The sequence below is a fragment of the Nycticebus coucang genome, chromosome 4 (genome assembly GCF_027406575.1).
Source record: "Nycticebus coucang isolate mNycCou1 chromosome 4, mNycCou1.pri, whole genome shotgun sequence".
Classification (NCBI taxonomy): Eukaryota; Metazoa; Chordata; class Mammalia; order Primates; family Lorisidae; genus Nycticebus; species Nycticebus coucang.
The window spans coordinates 126,597,759-126,607,614 of record NC_069783.1 but is presented as its reverse complement, the minus strand read 5'-3'; positions in this window follow the sequence as shown (position 1 = coordinate 126,607,614).

Here is a 9,856-nt window from a genome sequence, read left to right as displayed (position 1 = left end):
TGTATGAATGAATGGACCAATCAATGACAGCTTAAAGGCACAAACTGCCTGAGAGGAGATTTCCTGGGTGGTCAAACCCCACTAAATCCAAAGTTTTAGAATAATATGAACAGACTCTTTCATCAGGATACTTTTTGTTACCAAGAATAAAGAGGTAAATTAATGGTACAAACAAGAATGAGTGGAAACTGATGTTGACGGATGCCCACTGTCAGAAAGCAGAGTGTTTGCAGAGTTGCCATTTAGTGCCTTGTTTGTTGAAGCAAGATCCCCAAGGCACTTTACAAAGGTGAGAATGCGATGATGTTGGAACCCTCATACACATTGTGCAGCCACTTTGGAAGAAAGAAGGGTAGTTCCTTAGAAAACAAAACATAGAGTTATCATATAACCAGATATTCTGCTTTTAAGTGAAATGAAACTACACATCCACACAAAAACTTGCACACACACCTTCATAGCAGTATTATTCATAATAGCTAGAAAGTAAAAACAACCTAAATATCCATCAACCAATGAAAGAAGAAAGAAAATGTGCTGTATCCATACAATGGAACTTTTTTATTGAGACCATCTCACTCTGTCACCCTGGGTAGAGTGCCATGGTGTCTCAGCTCACAGCAATCTCAAATTCCTGGGCTTAAGCAATCCTCTTGTCTCAGCCTTCAGAGTAGCTGGGACTACAGGTGCCCGCCATTTTTCTGTTTTTAGTAGAGATGGGGTCTCACTCTTGCTCAGGCTGGTCTCAAACCCCTGAGCTCAAGAAATCTTCCCACCTTGGCCGCCTAGTGTGCTAGAATTATAGGTATGAGCCACTGGGCCTGGCCCACCCAATGGAATATTATTCAGATATAAAAAGGAATGAAGTACTGACATACGAGTATGCTACAACATGGATGAACCTTGGATATGACCCGTTAAGTAAAGGGAGCCGGACACAAAATGCCACATGTTGCATGATTGCATTTATAGGAAATATTGAGAATGGGCACATTAATAGAGGAAGAAGATAGATTAGTGGTTGTCTTGGACTGGGGGAGGGGATTGGAGGGAAATGGGGACGAAGTGCTAATACATACAGGGTTTCTTTTTTATGAGGCAATGAGAAGGTTCCATAATTTATTATGATGATTGTTGCACAATTTTGTAAATATACCAAACACCACTGAAATGTACACTTTGAAATGAGAGAATTGAATAGTGTATGAATATATCTAAATAAATCTGTTATATAATTGTATAATGTATTATATAGTAAGTATATGATATGTATATTATAAAATATATAACATTAAAATATAACACGATATTATGTATTAAGTATATGGTGCTATAAATGCACACACACACAAAACCCTCTTGAAATAGACTGATACTTCTTTCACTCATCACATGGCAAAGAAGAATAAATGTATAGCTCTACCTGTTGTATTTTTTTTGAAGCTTTATAATCTGTTTATAAAATTCAGGCACGTTTTTCCTTCTACTTCAAAATATTAATTTTAATATTAAAAAGTTTATTTTTTCCAAACCCATGAATGAAATCTATGTTCCACGAAAAAAGAAAAAACCATTTAGTAACATGGAGAAGTGGTCATAACATAATGGTAAGTGGAATAAAGCAGAAATAAAGCTCTGTGTACAGGATTAAGTTCATGAGGGGGGTTTGAGAAAGGTAGATTATATATATATCCTGTATATGCAGAGATATTATACTATATGCATTTATTTTATATACACACACACACACATATATATGCAGAGAAAAAAAGACTAGAAGGAAATGTGCTAAGATACTAACAGTGGTTATCTCTAGGTAGTAGGATTATAATTAATTTTTCTTCTTCTTAATACTTTTTCTTTTTTCCATATTCTTAACAAATCTTGCATAATAATAAAAAATAAACATTGTTTGAGCCAACAGATGAAGTCCCGGAGGGGAGAGATCAGGCAATGTTTTTCTGGATACTACTTGGCACAGTCCTTGCTCTGATGCACACACCCTGAACTCACACCCCTGGGATCACAGCTGGACCCTATGTGGGATGTAAGTGTACATGGGGCGGCTCCTGGCACTCCGTGCTTTCTACAGGTGCTGGTGGGGAACTTGGATTTTTTCCCAGAGAGGAGATGAAGTCAGAGCCTTTGAAAAGTTCTGAGAAGGAAAACAAAAAGATCATCATTATTTGACAACAGCTGGAGGAGGCAAATCAGGACTGGATATGATGTGGGGACAGAGCTCTAGACTGGACATCAGAAGATATGAGGTCAAACTTCTGTTTTTCTTCCAAACAACTGGATTACCTTAGTCAAGTCACTTCCTTTTGCCAGTCCTCAGTTTCTGTGATGGTTTATAATCCCATGGTTTTGCACAAGCTCTGTTGAGAGTGACTGCCCAGCCCCTGCCCACTCCAGGAATCTCAGGGGCCACTCTTCACCCAAAAGCAATCTGTAACTTGACACATGACACTTTTCAAACTACCCAATTGGAGAAAACTTTTTCAACAAGGTAGCATGAACAAACAGCTGCCTCATCCTCTCACCCCTGAACTTGCTCCAGTGTGAGAATATGTTTCGGGCATCAGCCAGGTGCCAGGCACTGGTGCTGTGCTGTGAGGCAGACACTGTCCCGCTCTCCTGAAGCTCACATAACTACCAATTACAGGCAACCTGTCACAGGAGAGGGGAATGATTCACATACAACACTTTTTTGTAAGCCTCACGCCAACCCTATGCGGCTGATCCTACCGCTTGCATTTTACAGCTGAGAAACGGTAGCCTTAAAAAAGTGAAGTGCTTTGCGCAAGGACAGGGAGCAAACAAGTAGTAAAGGAAGGATGGTTCCAACCAACCCTGGTCACTTACACTTCAAAGCTGCTGGTGATTTGTACACTTTAGGCCAGTGTTTCTCAACCCTCCCAATGCTGCAACCCTTTAATACAGTTCCTCATGTTGTGGTGACCCCCAACCATAAAATTATTTTCATTGCTACTTCATAAGTATAATTTTGCTACTGTTCCGAATCGTAATGTAAATATCTGATATGCAGGATGTATTTTCATTGTTACAAAGGGGTCGTGACCCACAGGTTGAGAACCGCTGGTTTAGGCAGAACAAAGGACCAATCTCCACCCTTTTGATTTAGCTGAAAGACAGAACTAGAGAAAAACAAAATAAATTGCAATAAACCCAATGCGAAAACATAAAACTTGCTATTAACTTTATAAGAGCAAATTATGAGCTCATACAAACGAATTTGTGTAATAAAACAATAGTCTGTAACATGGAAAAGACACCAAATAAATATTGAGTCACAATATGAAAAAGTGCTGTTTTAATCCTTCTAATTATACCTAGGGAAAGTCTCAATTTGATATTAACTGGTCATTAACACTTTCTTCAACACTTGCCAATCTCCCTTTATAACACAAAAAAGGAGCTGTTTTTTTCAGGCTCAAAGCCTGGGCAGGCAACAGTATCTAAGTAACATTTAATAACATTGCTTTATTTTCATTTTTTATGTGGGGGTGGCGTTTTATGGTTACCTTCCATTTGAAGAGATTAATACTAGTTTCCTATGTACTGTGGTCATATACATTTTCTTTTTGAACAAGATTTACTGATACTTTTACTGACATTTTTAATAAGTAGATCTGAAGGAAAATATTAAATGCATGACACCGCAGAAGTTGTATACACACAGTACAAAAAAAATCAAGAAGGTGGCATTGAAATGGCTAAGGCTTGAGAAATGCTGCCCATGAAATTAAAAGTAACCCAGCCATGTAATTATGTCATGCTGAAAGTAGATTGCAAGTTACCTAAATTGCACAAATTCACAGTAGCCCGTCACTATTAAGGGCTTACGTGTGCAGTTACTTTAGCAACAGAAGTATAACTGAATCATATTCGAACCACAAGACTTACATGGCTGAAAGTCGAATTAATAGAAAATTATAGACCTAAGAAACACAGATATGCCTCACTGCACACTGCAGGGCTGACCGAATACCTTGTGGTAATTGAATAAACCACATCTACAAAGAGTCCCCTGGGAGGGAAGACTCTTGCCCCAACTACAGTACCCTCAACAATTCATTTATTCACTCACCCACACATTCAGTCATTCATTGCAATTTGTACTGAGTCTCTGTTACGTGAATATAGACTAGACTACAGTGAAAGGCCACACAGGCCTGCTAGCTGTCCCCCATGAGTTTCCAGTTCAGCAGGGGGTCAATCCCAGCCTCCCACACTTGCATGCCTAACTGCCAACCAGGCTCTGAAAAGAGCCCCATTCTTTGAACACATAGAACATAGTAACCTGCCTTCCCTAGGGGTGGTAAGAGGAGGCTACCTGGTTGAAATAACTATCAAGCTGAGATCTAAGGAAGAATAAGAATTATCCTAGGGAAGTAGGAGAGGAGACAGATATAAAATAGCAGCTGCATGGGCACAGTGGCTCATACCTGTAATCCCAGCACTTTGGGAGGCTGGAGCAGGAGGATAATTTGAGGCCAGGAGTTCAAGACCAGCCTGGGCAACATAGTCCCTAAAAAAAAATCGAAAAATTATCCAGGCATGGTGGCATGCAGCTGTATGTAGTCCAAGCTACTTAGGAGTCTGAGGCATGAGGATCACTTGAGCCCAGGAGTTCAAGATCAATCTGGGCAACATAGCGAGACCCTGTCTCTACAAAAATAAATAAGCAAACACCTCCCTCCCCGCCCCCCAAAAAAACAGGTGTTTCCACACATATGTGTATGGATGTGGTCTCACGTCCCATGAGTCACTCATAAGGTGAGTGTCTCCCACTGGGAATGTGATCCTTGGGTTCCAGGACTTACATTTCATGTGTCTTGGCCCCTAAATGCAATCCAGCAATGGTACCTATTCTTCAGTTAGGAAATGGCTATCTGGTCCCAACACTGAGGGTGAATGGAAAGATGCTGAATGGGTCTCCAACATCACTCAGAACTTCCTTCTCAATCACCAGCCTTACAACAGCGATTCCTAGCCCTGGCTGCACTTTGGACTCCCTAGGGAGATTTCAAAAGCTCCAAGGCCAAGTTATACCCTGGTTAGAATCTCTGGGGTGGGACCTGGTGGTCAGTAATACATGTATAAGGCTCCCCCAGCAGAGAACCACACAGGGAACTTGACCGCTGTGGACGATTCAAATCTACAAAACCATGCTGGGCACCTACCATGCTCCTCAGCCTGGAGCTCACACTTCAGGCTCCCAGACCCTGAGCTGGGAGCAGGGTGGGTGTTGATGAGGGTCAGATCCCCACAGTCGTTCAACAATCACTATGGAAGGATGCACCCGCTCTCCAAGAATGCCCAGGAACCACGATAAAGATGAAACGGCTCTGGTCACACCAATTTCTTGGAAATCTGGTTGAAATGCAGATTCTGACTCAGCAGGTCTGGACTGGGGCCCCCTCAGCAGGTCTGAACAACCCTCCCCCCCACGTGAGATGTTACTGGCCTGAGAGGGCCACACCTAGGTAGCAACAGTAAAGGAAGCCTCTGTAGTAGCAGCTACTTCTCCCTCATCATCTCAAGGTGATAACAAAATGTGAGGAAAGAAGGGGACACACCTGCACAACCTGCCAGATGTGGGCCTGTGTCACCACCCCAGCTTCAAAGCCTGCCCCCCACCACACACCTCCAGTGCATGGAGCAGGGCTCAGAAAGAAAAGGGAAGGGCTGGAGTGAAGCAATGCTAGGTCAGTGGTTGTCAAAAATAGCAAACCATCTGTGCCCAGCGGCCCCCCATCCCCACCCTAATGGGTCCTCCACCTGGAGCCAGAACAAAGGCAGAGAAATTTGAGAGGCATCAAGATCAAAACGGCCTCTGAGGCTTTCCTGCAGCCAGCTGAGCCTTCGCTTCTAATTAATCACTCGTTCTTGGCAAATCAATTGTGCGTGTTTTAAAATTTGTACTCCAAGGGCAAAGGATGGGGTAGGAGTTGGAAGTTGGAGCTGAGGCTCTGGGCAGTGAATTCTTGAGGGAGTAGCTTGTGACTGAACAGGGAGAGGGGCCAAGTTGGGTCAGTTTTGACTCATTTAGCAGGGGCAGAAAAGAATGGATTGAACACACAAATGCTTACAGAGACCAGGTAGGTGACAGGAATGGGTGGACTGAGCAGGGGTGAGTAGAAAGGGCAAGACAGACTGGAAGCAAATGGAGACCACATACCCTGCCTCAGTAGGTGGTGGCTACTCAGTGCCAGCTCCTCCTGTCACATAGGTATGCAGACCTGGCTTTGCTGCATCTTCCCTTTTGTTTTGGAGAAATATCTGAAAATAGGATTTCTTTAAATATGAAATCTGGTTTATAGGATGTGTCTCAAATTGTTTTGAAACAGCACACACCTTTCATCAAAATATGTCTGAGATCCATATAAGGAGGGCAGGTTACCAACATATAGCCTCTGAAATAGGATCTGTAGGAATTACCTGGAAAATTAAAAGGTATTTCCAATTATTATAAGCCCAAACCTATCAGATTCTCTAGGTCTCAGATGACAGAATGAAAGAGGATATACAGTCACATCATAACTATGTGTGTTAGACACTCTACATCCACCTTTCCATGAGTAGCTGTTTGCCAAGGCCTGTGCTAGGTGTGCTCTATCATCAGGTAGTCCATAAGAGCAATGAACATGAAAGCATAAGATCACTTCAGATCGCAGCACGTGCCAAAAGGTGAACAAAACAGGGAAGTGTGGTGATGCTACTCAGGCAGCAGCAGTGTGAGCAGTCAGGGTCAGCTCACAGAGGGGGTGTTCTTTGAGGAAGTCTGAATGATGAAACATTAGCAACCATTAAAATCTCAGGGTGGACTCTACTGGCCATAGAGAACCGCAAAGGCAAAGACCCTGAGGTGGTTATGACCTTGATCATTCTCATTCAACATCAAGATAAGCATACAGGCATTGTTGTGTCCACTGAACAGATGGGGACACTGCTTCAACAGCAGGCACACACACAAGGCCAGGGCTGTTATTCTCCACACGGGGACTTTCAAGATCCTCCCTGGGGTTGGTGGAAAGCCCCTGAGGTGAGATTTAGGTAGAAGCATCTGCTGGGTTAGGCATCTGTCTCGCATTTGGGCCTGACCCAGATGTGTAGGAGAAAATTCGTGATCGCTGCAGCCCACTCTATCAAGCCCTTCCACCCAGTTTCATGCACCTCAGCCTGGAGCTCACGCTTCCTGGGCTTCTCCAGTGGTTTACTAATGACGTATCTGTGTGGAGCCTCTTCCTGCAGTGTGTATTTGACTCAGGAATTAGGAAGGGGAACCATGATTTTTCTATTAAAACAAGCACAAATTAACAGTCAGCTATTGCTCCCGTAATGCTGCCTAACAAAGCACCAATGATTCTGTGGCCTCAAACCACAATCACTTATTCTCCCTCACACATTTGCTGGAGAGTGGGAGGTCAGCTGGCAGGAACAGGCTGGGCCAGGCCTGGCTGTATCCTGATCTGTTCCAGGTGGCTCTCATACTCCCTGAAGAAGGACATGCCCTGACTAGACCAGTCGACCAGACAGGGCATGTTCTTCTCAAGGCAATGGCAGAATTTCAAGAAAGGGGAGAAAGGAAACCCACAAAGACTCTTAGGCCTAAGCTGGGAACTGGAGCATGGTCACTTCTGCCACATTCCACTGGCCAAGCAAGCCACAAGGCCAAGCCCAACACCAGTTGGGTGGAGCCAACTTGACCCCCAGGGGAAGGTCTTGCAAAGTCATAGAGTGATTCACACCTTACGTGGAAGGAAAGGAAGCTGGATTGGCAGAGGAAGAAATTAGGCTGGGACATTAACCCCAGAGAACGCTGAAGCTTCATGGTCCTACAGAGCCATGTGGTGTGGGATCAAGAGGCCAGACCTTGATACTCCACCCAGTCATCGATGTGGCTGTTCCCAGATGGGTGCTTTCAAGGGTGTTTTCTACATCACAGGGAACCCCTGAATCTGACAGCTGAGGCCAGTCTTTCTACAACACCCTGAGCTGCTAGGGCAGCAGGTCCTCAATCATAGCACACACCTCCCAGCCCCCCTTGGGGCCCAGGGCAAGAGTATAGATGGAGGCCCACACAGCGCACATCTAGCAGGGGTCCTCAAACTACGGCCCATAGACCACATGCAGCGGTGTGCTTGTATTTGTTCCTGTTTTGTTTTTTTACTTCAAAATAAGATATGTGCAGTGTACATAGGAATTTGTTCATAGTTTTTTTAAAAAACTATAGTCTGGCCCTCCAACAGTCTGAGGGACAGTGAACTGGCCCCTGTTTATAAAGTTCAAGGACCCCTGATCTAAGGGCTTAAAGCCGTCCAACCAGCTTGTTAACGTTAAATAAAGAAAATGTTTATTCCTCCTCACTTGACAAATGGACTTTCCCAACAATGTGGAAATCCAAGTTCTAATGAGGAATTTGGACTCCTCAGTGTTCCATGCTGGAATACAGCAGAGAGAAAGCCAGCCACTAGCTGAGGGCCCAGCCCTCTTTATGCCCACCCCACCTCCATCCCACACGAGGAGGGGTCTTAGACCCACAGATGCGCACATATGCCCAACATGGATGTCCAAACTCTGTCTATGTTCTCCACAAACAGTAACCCCTTGGCCACCTTTGGGCTGAGTACACTGCCCTTGGGAAAAGGATCCAGCTGCATATGGTGGCTCACACCTATAATCCTAGCAATTTTGGATACTGAGACAGGTGGATTGCTTGAGCTCAGGAGTTCCAGACCAGGCTGAGCAAGAGTGGAATCCTGTCTCTACTAAAAATAAAAAAATAGCCAGGCATTGTGACGGGTACCTGTAGTCCCAGCTACTTGGGAGACTAGGGCAAGAGGACTGGTTGAACCCAAGAGTTTGAGGTTGCTATAAGCTATGACACCATGGCCTCTCTACCCACGGCAACAGAGTATCTAAAAAAAAAAAAAAAAAAATCCAAAGAAAATGCCCTGGAAACCACTTGGGCAGGGAATTCTAGGGTCCTAGCTACCAGAGTATAGCCTAGAAGGAGGAGGACACAGGTTCCGGATAGGCACATGGCCACATCCCTCAGACTCCTCACCTTGATGAGAGGAGCACGGCCAGAAGAAGACCAGAGTGGGCCATCTCAAGAGCAGAGGGAAGTCCCTCTTGCCTGAGACCAAGCATAGGGCTGGTCTAGAAGACAAGGAAGATTGACCTCATTAGTATTGGAGAGGCTGCAGAGCAAGGTGGTTGAGAACAAAGTTCCTGTGAAACACAACAGCCTGGGTCCTATCTGGGCTCTGCCACTTACTAGTTGTGTGATCTCAGCCTCAGTTTCCACAGCTATAAAATGGAAGTAATAAGAATGTATAGTTCATAGGGATGTCGTGGGGTTAAGGGACATCACACATCTACAGGCCTTAGACTTGGTACCTCATAAGCACTACATAAAGGACTGAAAAAGAAAACCCTCCTCCCCACTCCAGCATGGGCTGTGGAGAGCAGGCAGAAATGCTGCCCAGGGCCCAGGGGAGAGTTGATGTCCTCATAGAAGACTCTGGCAAACCGGGGCCTCTGGTTTAAGATGGCCTGTGGGAGCTCAGAGCAGGAGAACATGAATGGACCACTTCCCAAACACAAGAAGGCCTGCCTGGAGATCCAGGGAAATCACTGGGGAGATATGAGGAGGAATTAAAGTCCTGCGAGTGGGGCCTAAAAGCTGTATCATTTGGAGATTGTGTAATGCCCAGGACATTTGCTTCCCAGCAACAATTCTCATTGAGCACATACATTGTTCAACACCATGCAAAGTGCTTTATTTGTATTGACTCATTTAATCGTTACAGCAATCCTATGAGGT